Here is a 13,008-nt window from a genome sequence, read left to right on the forward strand (position 1 = left end):
TGTGACACCAGACAAGTTGGGTCAGATCCTGACTTGGAGTAAAACGCACTAGGGCTGAGGGCACTGTTAATTGGGAGCTGAGAGCACGTGGGACCCATAGTTGGCTCTAACCAACTGCTTTGGAGCAAAGAGGCTCCTTCCTTCACAAGAAAAGTCAAGACCAGCAAAGCTGCATTAGAGAGAAGTTTCAGATTTAAAATAGTCAGCAACATACCCAACCATTCAGTGCCCTCTGCAATTTTCCTCCCTTCAGCACTTTTTATAAAATAGTCTTAACAGATTCAAGCAGGTATTGTTAGCTGGAGGTGAAAATACATATAAACATCCATACTATACATAATACATCATTCTGAGTACAAGAAAAATAGCTGTGTTACATAGAGAAGGGGCAGGATCACAAAGTTCAGCTACAAATCCAAAGCTCTCCTAAAAAAGCCAGGATTTCTTTTTTTTTCTTTTCCTTCCCCCCCAGTCCATTACCAACACAGGAAATGGCTTCAAAGTTCGGTCTGGATCTGAACTCTTCTTGAACCTTCTCACTGCAGCCAATATATTTTTTTTAAACTCTGGGCTTCCATAGAAATTATCCCCTTGACATATGCTAAATCCTGGATTTTGCAGGAGAAAGATGGGAGACCACTAAGAAGAGGGGATGAATTTTCCCACACCCTGAGCTCAGGTCCATGAAGACATTCACTCAGAACATTAAGAAATGCCACCACCTAGGAAATGCATTTATATACAGCATCTGAGGAAGGGATATTTCTACCTCATTTACACAAAAATAAAATTTAAAAAAAAAGAAAGAAAGAAAGAAAAAGAAGAAAAAAGGTTATTAGCTGAGCATCCAGTTCAATTTGGCTTGAAGCAAGATTCTGTGAGCACAGGCAAAGATCTGCTGGGAGAAGGGAAGAGCACCGATCTTTCCCTGGGACTTGCTTGAGAAATACCTCCCATGTACTGCAATCCAACCCAGGCTGAAGGCCAAAAGCTTGTGCCTCAGAAGTGTTTTTGTGAGAACTGGGATAAGACCTTGCAAGAAAGGATCATCCTGAGAGGAGGGTATGTCACTGAATGAGAGAGCTCACATCAATAAGCCATCACAGGAGAGTAAGGAATTTTGACTGCTGACTCCCAGGAGCCCTTGACATCTGCAAAGCAACTGTGCAGCAGCATTTTGATCCCCAGTCTCAAAGCTAGTCCATATTCGCCTAACCACAGTACCCTGCCCTTTGCATCAATTTTTGACAACCTTAACTTTAAAAAAAAAAATAAAAATAAATCAGAAAAGAGACATCTTATTAGGTGGCTCATTTCCCATTTCAAAACCAGAGACAGAGCGCTCCCATTACACCACCCTGTTTACCTTAACAGTGCTTGGCAGGACAAAATGAAAACAAAAATTGTTGGTTACTTCCACAATCAGTGCTGCTTCTCTGCAAAAACTCTGGGTCGTCTGGGATTGCAGCAGTGTGACAGAGAAAAATCTGGCCTCCTAGGTGACTCCTAGCTCTTCCTGCCAGACACCTGCACTGCAGACCTTCGGGGCACGCTGAAAGCACAGCTCATGTCAGAGTACTGGTCCCCTTCAGCTATGTTCTTGGTGCCTAAGTGGTTGGGGTTTTTATGAGGTAACACTGCTCTTCAGCATTCTGAAACACTACCTTGATGGGTCTAGTGATAACAGAAGTTCTTAGTGATGACCCAAATTATAGCAACACATTGTTTGTGACTGCATCATTAGTCAGGGTGCACTTCATTAGAGCTAAGAGGATAATTAAGCAATATGGCAATCCAGAGCATGTTTTACAAGTCCCACGCATGTCTTTGATAGGACAGGGAGGAGCTACTTTTAGGGCTGAGTAACCCGAATGACCTCTGGTGGCTCAAAGAAAATATTCGCAACCCTGCAAAGCAGAACATCTTGTCAATAATAAAAACATAATTGCAAAGCCAAGGAGCTAATGTGTGTTTGAAAAATTGTACTGCCTACAAGGTATGAATATGCACCCGTCACCGAGCTACAGCCTAGGCAAGTCCTCCCAGAAGCCCACACACATCTGTGGTCATGGCCTGTGTGTTGAACCTGGTGAAAGGGCCTGTCAGGCTCAGACTTCTGAGCGTGGGGCTTTTATATGAGCTTTCCAGCATTGTTTAGTTTCTTTACTTGACTAATCAGCTGTCTTTTCAGATCAAGATGTCCCACTCTTGTCATCTCTATTGTCTTGGGCTTCTTTGTGCAAACTCCCTGGTTAATGCTGGTGCTCCACTTACTGGTATGTCCAAGCCAAGCCCCTCTTTCCCAGATGAAATCTTCTTCCTGTGCCTTTGGTTCATTTTTCCACAGTATCAAACTACATCCTGGACATTTGACAGAGAAACCTTCAGAAGCATCTCTCTCTTCTGGAGAGATGGCACAGGTCACAGAAAACAGCCTGGATGAAGATGTGACAAACCTGGGAGCAAGGCTATATACAAACACAGGGCAGTATGTACTTTCTCCTAACTGCTCTCCTACTTGCTGTGTGCTTAAGCAACCAAGCAAACACTTCTTTAGGCTGTCCAGACATAAGCAGTTCCTCCTCTTACATCCTTACCAAGAGCACTCCACCTAGTTCCTCATGCTACCTTCCTACAAACTCTCCACCATCTCTTCCCTCCTGCATTTCCAGAAGAAATGCAGTTTCTAACAGTGTTCCCAGCCACTTGAAGACCTCTACAACCACATGGCTTATGTGCAGAATGGGGGAACACCAAATTCATATGCCATATGAGTGAAACAACCAGCTCAGGGCTGCAGCTGCTGTATAAGACAAAACCCGTGCAAACCACAGGCAGGACTGCCCAGCCAGCTGTCCAGACAGGCATGAGAGTACTGGCACCTTTGTCCCTGAACTGAAAATGCAATTAAATGTGCTTTCCTTCAGCCTATTTGCATGGACAGCTGGTTCTTCACATCTCTATTTCTGTTCTTGAGTTCTATGCAGGCAGATATTCTCAAAAAAAAAAAAAAAGAAAAAAAAAGGAGAGAATTTTGTTATTTCTGCATCTTTAGCCACATGAAGGAGAACCACCACAGGAGAAGCAGGCATGTGCACAACCACATGTACCTGATGCCACACTGCCCAACTAGAAATTAACAGAAATGAGCCACAATGGTTAAGCTCAGTGCGTATCTAAATATTTAAATGTCACACTCAGTGACAGAAAGGGCTAATGTCTCTTCTAATAAATTATGAGCATCACGGTTTGCTCCCAGTTCAGACTGCAGATCAACAGTGCTCTAGAAATTCTAGTTCGTCATGTGCTGTCAGATCAGTTATACAGCATGCACTGCTGAAAGAAGCTTTCTAGATACATTTATTTAATTACCTGTACATCCCAATGTTGGCATCCAAAGTACCTGCCTGTCACTAGGAAGTCCTGTTATCAATAGGGAACAATAGCATTTGTGCATCCTCAAATGCTGATGTGAAAATCTCTTTAACTTCTATGGACCAGCTTTTACATTCAGGCCAGCAATTTATAATTACTTCAAACACCACATATGAATTGATTAAGCACATGCTAATCCCCGCACTGTACTTGCACAACAGAGGTTTGCAGGTTTTTGCACAAAACCAGAACATTGCTTTAAAACTAGAAAGTGAAGAATGGATGAGAATAGGTTACATGCATATTTATCAGGTAAATTAAACCTGTCTTTTATTACAAACCTATCCATCTGTTACCAACCTCACTTCTAGTAAATAAGTACTCTGTGCAAGCTAATGGCAGCCGTGCATACCTGCAGGCAGACCCAGAATCATGTTGTTCTCTCCTGTTGGGGGGGGGAAAGTAGAATAGCAGAGTGTATATTTTGTGTGTTTGGAAGGAGCTGAAAAACCAAACCCAAGTACAGGCTTACTGCAAAAAACACCCCAAAAATCCCCAAAACCCACCAGGGACTGATTCTGTGAGATGCTCTGCATTTTCTAAAAGTACTGAGTTCCTCAGGTTTCTGCTAATGTCAGCAGAAGCAGAAGCAGCACCTTGTGTCCCCAGCTTGGGTCTGCAGGGATTGCTGAAGGCAGTAGTTTCCTTTTCCATCAACCTTCCACAGTGTCCCCAGGAGATTTCTCAATCTGCCCACGGAGTAAGAGTTGATTCTGGTTCTCCACTTGTGCCATGCAGGGCACCCTGAGCAGAGTGTGCCAGTCACATCACCCTTTGCTGAGTTATGCATGAGGAAGGAGGGAAGGATGTGTTCTGATACGACAGTTATTGTGCACTAGAGACCTGAGCTGGCAGTGTAATTTCTCTGCCTGTGTATTTATTTACATCCTCCTTTCCAGTAACTGTACAAGGCACTAGTATGTTCAGAGAAATGTACCTCTGGAAAAAAAACCCAAAAACTTGCTCTGAGGGCAGCTTCCTGGATTCCTTATACAGGCCCCAAATCTCTGCATTTCTTATTGACATTTACAAATATTTTTTTATCAACTTATTTCACAGCAAGGTACAGGAACTTTTCTCCAAGTCTGGGGAGAGATGAACATGGAGGGACCATGTTTCTGCACTGCATTTAATATCTTCCATATATTTACATACCCTACCTGTCCAGTTTAGTTTAACCACATGCTTAAGGACTTTGCTGAACTGGGGTGCAGACCAAATCCTTCACACAGTGACTGCTCAGAGGCCAGTTCATTCATCTAGAAGATGCCAGACCCCATCTTTTCATCGATACTGATGAGCAGATTTCAGACCTCTAAAAATATCACCCTTAGATTCTTGCTGATAATGAAAAATCCATTTTATAAGTTTATTTCTATGTTTTTATATACTTTGCAGTCTCTATACAAGACAGCACCAGTATAAATCTACTCTCCCCTGAGCAAATTCTACAGCATTTAAGAGAAATTAATATGTGCAGGCTCTTACAGCACTTAGAAGTAAAAAACAATAAATCTTTGAAATAAGTTCTATAGGCTGGATCCAGAAGGTCCATGAAAAGGTTCTTCTTTAACTTCGGCTTCTATGATGTGTACTGTAAAAACATTTCTATAACACTTTAGCTATTTCTTCCATATTAAATCCTTTAGGACGTCTCATAAAGACTTGCTGCCTAAGTCTAAAAGTGGAAAGTTAAATTCCTTTTTCCAGCATCAGCTTTCTTCTCAAGGACAAGGCACATATATTATAAATAATATCTTATTGAAATCTAACTTCTTAATAATAAAGCGCAGTAGCTAATACCCTAGAGGCCATTTCTGAAGTTCCAACACTGGTAATTTATTAAAACTGTGATAAACATGTCTGATAAACAGATAGCTAATACTGAAAGAACATAATTCCAAGCTTCAATAAATAGTTCTGCTACATACTGCAGTATACAAATTACAGATCACTGCTGTGTGCAGTGACAGGTTTGAAGAATGATCACAGGATTCAGTCAATTCATTGCGGGGAGAGAAGAGGACTTGGATGAAGGGAATTGAGTTGTGTGTTATCAAACTATTAATTGATTTCCCTTAAATGATCTCAGATCCTTCAAGATGTGATAAAATTCAAGCTGCTTGCTTCATTTAAACAAAGCACCCATAGTGCCTGTCCACAGAGTGGCCCAGTTGGATGGCTCTTCTGAAGTGGCTGGACAGTAAGTCAGATGGAGAAGACCTCAAAATGTCACACTCAGAAAGTGGAGGTTGACAAACATTTAAAAAAAGTCCACCACTGAGTTCCAGTTCCCATAACCTTAATCTCTGAATCAGACTTTCTCTCTATAAACAAAAGTCTTACTATACTGGGACTAATTTTGGCCTGGCATGTATTGGCTGTTGAACACAATTGCTCACTCTGTTCACGTCAGAGCAGAAGTGGATGCTAGATACAGGCATAGTAAAGACGGAATTATTCATCAGGAAGAAGGACTTACTCATTTTAAGAATGGATCTTTAACTGAGCTCCAAATAATACTGTCTTTGGATATTCACATTTCTTTGTCTTATCACATCCTTACAAAAGAAATGCAATAGTCTGGGGGAAGTTCCTCTGCCCTGGCTCACTTTCTGTACAAAGAATTACAGAAAGAGGGTACATCTGCACTCAGTAGACAGGGAGGAGAGTTTCCAGGAGGACTGAATACATTCTCTTTGTTGATTTCATTCTAAAGCCTCACTGATTTAGAGTCGTTACTTCCACCTTATGTTTTCAGACTGTATGCACACCCAGACAGAGCATCACTACAAATCCCAGCAGAACAGGGCCTCACCCTGCAGATATGGGAGCTCTACTTTCTTTGATCACATTATCCCAGCCCAATGAGCTGCTCTACATCAGCTGAGTCATGGTAACCCACTCTGTTCATAGTCCTCTCTTACCTCAGATGCAGGGTAAAACACTTCACAGTTTTCCTCCTGCACAGAGAGCACATTCATCCCAGTAAGCTCTGCTGCAAGCAGTAGGTGGGTAAACTCCTGTACCCCTGATGTGCGTCTGTGCCTACAGAGACAATCTGTTTTCAACTATGTATATTAGTTTTCGAGGGAAAGTTTTCAGCTACTTTGAGTTCTTCTTGGATGGTCAAAGCTACTGATTTTTTCTCTTTCACAGCTTCAGAATCCCTTGTTATTCACTTGTATTACAGAAGCACGTAGAGGCATGAACTGAGATTGTGACCCCATAGTTCTGGGCAATATACAAACATGCTGTGGGAGAGAATTTCTGTCTGAGAGCACTTACAAGCTAAACAGACAACACAGGCACATGGGAGGAGAGGAGAACCAGCAGCAGAGGTCAACTGACTAGGAAAAGCCACTGAGCATGTCAGATGCAGAGATGAGCACTGAACTTCACTCTCTTGAGGACTAAAAACTTTCCTGTCCAGCACAAAAAGAGTTCTTAATGTTTATTTGCTACCATCACAAAATGCATCCACTGAATCAGTGGTACACAGAGCGAGCAGGTTTAAAAGGATTAGAACAATGGGCAAGATGCCACATACCCTATTCTCTTTTTCTGACATCTTGGGGCAAGGCCATAATCTCATGTACAAAAACAAATTTGAATTTTGGTGCCTCCAATTTCCATTTGTCCTGCAGGACATGCCACTAAACAATACAAGGTCTGTAAATCAGACACTCCTCTCTCTCTACAGTGTCAGGTAGGAATTTATAACTCCAGACCATGCATTTCCTTATCTAAAAGGAGCATTGTATGATGCTTAACAGATCATGGTTTCTACAGTGTACCCAAATGGAAAGCACTGTTCAAGTACAAGGTTTTATTATTAAAAACAATTTTCTAAAGCTTTAGTATAGAACATCTGATACCAAGTACTAAAACTAACATGGTGTTTTCTAAGACAAACAATCATTACATCCAGGTTACAACCTGTACTTTTTCAGCTCTTTGGGAATTTTAGTGTACGAAGGGCAGTTTACAATGGAGCAGCCAGCTCAACCTTGAGGAAGTACTGTGAAATTAAAATCCATATTTGAGCAAGCAGATTAACTTACCAGTTCTTTCAGCATACTTTCAGCAACCCTGGTGTAAAATTTTTGTAACTTATGCTGAATTCAACACAAAAGAGAATTTAAGATTTTTTTTTTCCAAGCCTGTGCAGAAATAGCCTTGCCAAAATGCATTGCAAACAAAGCTTAATAATATACGAGGCATCAGGTAGCGCATGGTGGAGCACTGAGAGACAACAGAGCATAACCACAAAACAGGGAAAGGTTGTGGCTCATGAGCCGCACAACTCACTGTGAGGTTTTCATAACCAGAAGAATTTATCAAGGACAGGATGCTTCCAAGACACAAAGGGGACTCATGGGAGAAAGCAAGAGAAGGCAGCACATTAATCAAGTGGGAGAGTGATGCCAGCTTCATGAGCTGCTTCAGAGTGGGGTGAGCCTTTTATGGGAAGTGATAAGCAAGCCTGTGAAAGACCCTTAAAATTAATACAAGCATGAATCATAGAATACCAGGTTGGAAGGGAACCTCAAGAATCATCTGCTCCAACCTTTTTTGGCAAAGCATGACCTAGACTAGATGGCCTAACACCCTGCCCAGTTGAATCTTACAAGTGTCCATTCCTAATGTAATGCAACAAGAATACACCCAAAGAGAGGGGAATCAAAGGAAAGGTGCTAAGATACTGGTGATCCAGCAACACAAGGAGCTATGGATGTGACACTGTACCTGAACAGAAGGGCTTGCAGAAGCCATGAATGATGTTCAGATTACAGATTTTAGCATCAGATTGGATTGCAGTGCTGTCCATAAGGGTAAAAAAAAGGAGTACATGCTCCTCTGTGTCTATATGCCAAGCTTTGACAGCTACATATTTATACAGCAATGTTAGATGAACATGTCAACATGATACTTTAGAAGAAAGATACAGCTCTGAAGAAAAGAGATAAAGATGGCATTGGATTTTTCTTTCCACTGTCTAGTGTTTGTATTTTTATCATTCTCTCTGAAGAAAATGTCAGTATGTGAGAATGATTTTGTTTTGCTGATATTCTACTTAATTTTGCTTGAAAGTGCTTAACACTGCAATGATTTAGTTGCAAGAAACTTATTCCATTAAGTGTGAAAAAGCGTGGGCAGGGCCAAATGCAAATTAATAATCTGAGTTAACTGGGATGTTTGGCATGCTAGTAAAAAAAGACCTTAAAGCTCTCACCTCTAGCCAGTTTAGACTGTTTAGACTGAATGACAACATCCAGAACTAGACAATAGCACAGGGAATATTAAGGAAGGGTGAGTTACAGCATCACCTATTACTGAAGAGCAAAAGCATACAGAAGCTGAGACAAGACTTTCAGCATACTGAGTAATTAACAGACACAGTAGAATTTGGTTTCTTGCCATGTCACATTGAGTTAATAGCTTATGACAACAAACATTTACTAAATGTACTGGAGATGACAGAGACATAAGATTATATGATAAATCAATAAAATAACTAAATCAAGAGGCTAAAATACACTGAGTCAAAAATTATTAAAGAAAAATTCAACTGCAGTCAAGCAGATTGGAAAAATGACAGCCAATGCACATGTGGGTGCAGTTGACGCTGGCCAGGTGGACACCACACAGCGCTATTTCTCACACCACCAGCACTATTTATTCTGTAAAGAACAGGTTTTGTTGTGGGTTTTTTTGGTTTTGCTTTTGTTTTTTCTTCAGTTGCTACAAACAAGGTTCAATAAGATATTTCTAAGAAGCAAGCCAATGAACAGTGTCACAGCAATGGCTGCCCTTGATAAAGTGAAGGCAATTCTTCCTTCGAGGCTCCTCTACCGCCAAAGTATGTCCACTGCCACCCCTTTATGTTCCTTGGCAGAGTCGCCATTCAGAACTAAATCCCTCCTTCCTCTTTGTGGGATCCACTGATGGATGTGACAAGACTTCTAAGCAGCCTCTTCTTACTGTTTTGCACAATGATTTCTGGAGTAGGAGGTTCAAAAACCCTTCCAATGGACCAGCCCATATTCAGTACAAAATCAATTTACCATGGCTATAGTCTCCTTTGTATTTCTGCATCAAGCAAGGAGATTTCATTCTACTTTATTTTTCTGCTCTGGGTTTCCTTACCATTGTGCCTCTTTGAAGCTCACTGCTATGTAGAGATGTTAAGGGTTCTCCCCTATATGTTTTTCTGTGTTCCCTCCCCCCTGCTTCTGACACAGATTGGACAAATTCTGCACAGTCAACCAAGTGCATTTTTGTGCACCCACATTAAGAGTTTAGCTATGAATAGCAATCTTTCCATATATGCTTCAAACTGAAAATGTAATCACTGTACATGTGAAACCTCTGTGTATTATCAGCTTTCTAAAGCAGGAAAGTCTTGCATTGTTTATTCCTCTCCAGGTTACATCACTGAATATACTTTGTCAGCATTTATTTGTTTGCTTTGAGAAGAAGCTAAAATAAGTTTGAGGAAATGCCCAATTTGGATCTGATTCTCCCAACAATTAGGCTGAAATTCAGGAATCAAAATCAGCACATCCTGCAGTATTAAAGAGACTAATAAAGAACTCAAGATGACATTTTCACTGTTCTCTACCTCCCGTTTTTCTTTAGGGAAATCACATCTATTGCATTAAGGGGGGCCTAATACTCTTTCAGATGACAAACACTGCAATATATTCTCATTAAAATTGTGTAGAGTTTGAACATGGTTGAGTCCTGTCTTGGCTTGAAAAAAGGGGGCAGTGCACAATTAAACAAATAAATGTGCATGTGATTCAATTTATCCCATCAACATTCTTTTCTGGTTGTGCACTTAAGCTTAGTGTGCTACAGCTAAAAAGGAAAAAAAGGCACTGGAAATCTTTAATTAAGTGAAAGATGCGTTATTGAGACCAAATGAACTCTTTGAGATTAATTAGCCAAGGCCAGTTTCATTGAAGCCAGAGAGATTGGGAAAGTTTTGCAAGGCAGGCGGAAAACAGAGATCCTGCCTTAGCCTGCCTGTACCACAGGAACTTAAGTGAAACCGGACTCTCCCTCCTGCTCTTCCCCGTTTTAAAGTAATAGTTTTCAAGCTTTGAGAATATGGGCAAAAAATCCTAAACCCTCAGCTGAAAAATAACTCTCTGTACTTTCCCTATTAAATTCAGCAGGTTTATGTCTGAATTTCCATTTGTTTTGCATACCTATAGAAAGGATCCAGACTCCTGATCCTGGACACCGGGATTTTGACATGTACTGTGGAAGAACAGAATACTCAGCTGCACTCTGCTAGGCATTTCTGTTTAAAATTAAATGGCAATTCTTGCCCCTGTGAGCCTGAATCCTAGGGTTGAGGTGAAAGACAACATGCAGCTGCAAAAAAACACGCAGAAAGAACGAGAGTGGGTAGTGAGATGACTAATGTTTGCAATCAGGGAGTACACATGGTGCACAGGCAAGTGTGGTGCAAGCTTCCCAGGAAAGATTTTGGCAACACACCTAGATTTTGACCTTTAGACTCTCTGGCTTCTATGGGGTTTGGTGCTCAGCATTTCTGATAAATCACTAATAACCAAGAATAAGTAGGAGCTTTCAGATGTTACCAGGCTGGGCTGGAAAAGGAAGTCAGCAACGAAAAGTCTCCCATGCTTCATAAAACAGATTTCAGGGGTTTTTTTTTATTGTTCTATAGCTACATTGTGCATTACTTATATGCTTTCCTCTGCCAGGTGCCTAACGCTCTTGATAAGCTAATTACAGCCTTTTCTTATTTCATGTCAAGCTTAACTCCCCAGTCTGAGCCTAGCCTGCAGTTCTGGCATGCTTTTTTCCTTAATCTAAGACCATCTGTGCTCCATCAGCACTGAACACTTAAATACAGAGAAAGTGAAGAGCCAACAGTGTTGAATTCCCCATCTGATGCCCCCAACTCCTCTCCCCAGCATTTCCAGTTAAGTTAGAAGCCAACATCCATCCAGTCCTAAATATACTGAAAGGCTCTGAGCAGGATACAGTTATGTACAGATGCAGCAACACTTTACAGTGGTCAGCGGGGATACGACAACACAAAAGGACCTGAATCTCTTCATCTCTTTGTATCTTTAAATGAAAAGCTTCACATTTTAAATATCACCACATCACCAGCAATACATGCAGTGGTTGAGTCAGCACTTGATCAATGTAAATCAACTAGTTGTCTCAGAAGCACACGGAGTCTGGGATTGATTTATCAAGGATCCAAAAGATATTTCTCAAGTCTTACATTTATTGCTGCAAAGTGGAAACGCACAACAGTTTAAATCAGAACTGGACTGCAGCGTTAGGGAAGGTGGCTCTCTGCCCCACTCCTGTCCCACCACCAGAAGTTCAAGTGTTTCTAACCTCCACTGTCCACTCACTGCCCAGCCCAGCTGAAAATGGCCCCTGCCTGCTGACGCCAGAGCCCCACCACTGCGCACAGCATCAATCTGCCTAGCTTCCTCCTAAGGCTGGGAAACAGATGACTTCAGACTCCCTGCTTGGTCTGTCACAGTTTGCCTTGCTTCTGCCTCCTCTTTTCCAACACCAGACGTCAACACCTGATGCCATAGTGAGCTCTGCCAAGCTTCATCTCAACAAGGAATTTATTTGCTCCTTCTCCTGCAAAGATGACTCTGATGCGGTGTCTTTTATTCCTCCCTCCCAGCTCTTCTGTTCACCAGTCTGCACTCTTCTGCCAACCCAGGATTTATTTTCCACTTTCCTTCGGTTTGTGTCCTGCCCTTACATTCCTCCTGCCACCTGGCTCTTCCCTCACCTCCCCTCAAGCACGTTTGCATTTGACATCTAACAAGGTCAAAGATTCCACAAATGAGTATTGAGACTACATCTTATAATTAAGATGAGGGAATACAAAATAATTTTCCAACCGGATTAATGCAGCATACTTCTTTGTGCTGCTTCTGTCTAACTCATTTCTGGTGGTTTTCAAGGCTTTCACATTTATCTTGTATTAAAAAAAAACCAAAACCAAAACAAAACAATCTTTTTCTTTTTTCTGCCTTGCCCTTAAATCCTCAGTAACTGATCTCACAGCAAAAGCTACTCAATTTGTAACAATTATATTAGCCACATACATTTTTTTTCTCCTGTCACTGGGTTTGCCACCATTTTATTTATGAATCATTGATCATTCCTTTCTGCCCCATGCAGCAAAATCTTCTCCCTTTAGGCAAACTGCAGTTTGTTTCTTAATACTCCCAGGCTAACTTAAGAACTTTTTTGTCATTCTTAATAAAGCTTAAATCACTTTGACCAACCTTGCAGCCTATTCAAATAGCTGCAGCCCTCTTGTTCCTTTTTCTTTACTTATAAGGAATTAAACCACTCTATTTCAAAAACGTCACAACATGCCTTGTCTCCTGCCTGAAGGGATTAGTTAATAATTAATATACGGAATTTGATCTATATTCCTGACAAAAAAAATGTTTCCAATGAAAATGTACTTTTACTAATCGCCCGCCCCCAAATTCTTTCCAATCTGTTCTCTTTTCTAAACAAATTTACAGAATTATTTGTATC

At 41.1% G+C, this 13,008-nt stretch overlaps 1 protein-coding gene across 1 annotated transcript in view; it reads right to left on the reverse strand.

Annotated features, from left to right (window-relative positions):
• The window catches only part of SEMA5B (sema domain, seven thrombospondin repeats (type 1 and type 1-like), transmembrane domain (TM) and short cytoplasmic domain, (semaphorin) 5B), a gene marked incomplete at its 3' end in the record, with an annotated part of 103,930 nt that overhangs the window by 50,977 nt on the left and 39,945 nt on the right, over positions 1-13,008 (reverse strand). The gene's annotated exons all lie outside the window — the stretch shown is intronic.

Source organism: Nestor notabilis, unplaced genomic scaffold (genome assembly GCF_000696875.1).
Source record: "Nestor notabilis isolate BGI_N333 unplaced genomic scaffold, ASM69687v1 scaffold15816, whole genome shotgun sequence".
NCBI classification, from domain to species: Eukaryota; Metazoa; Chordata; class Aves; order Psittaciformes; family Psittacidae; genus Nestor; species Nestor notabilis.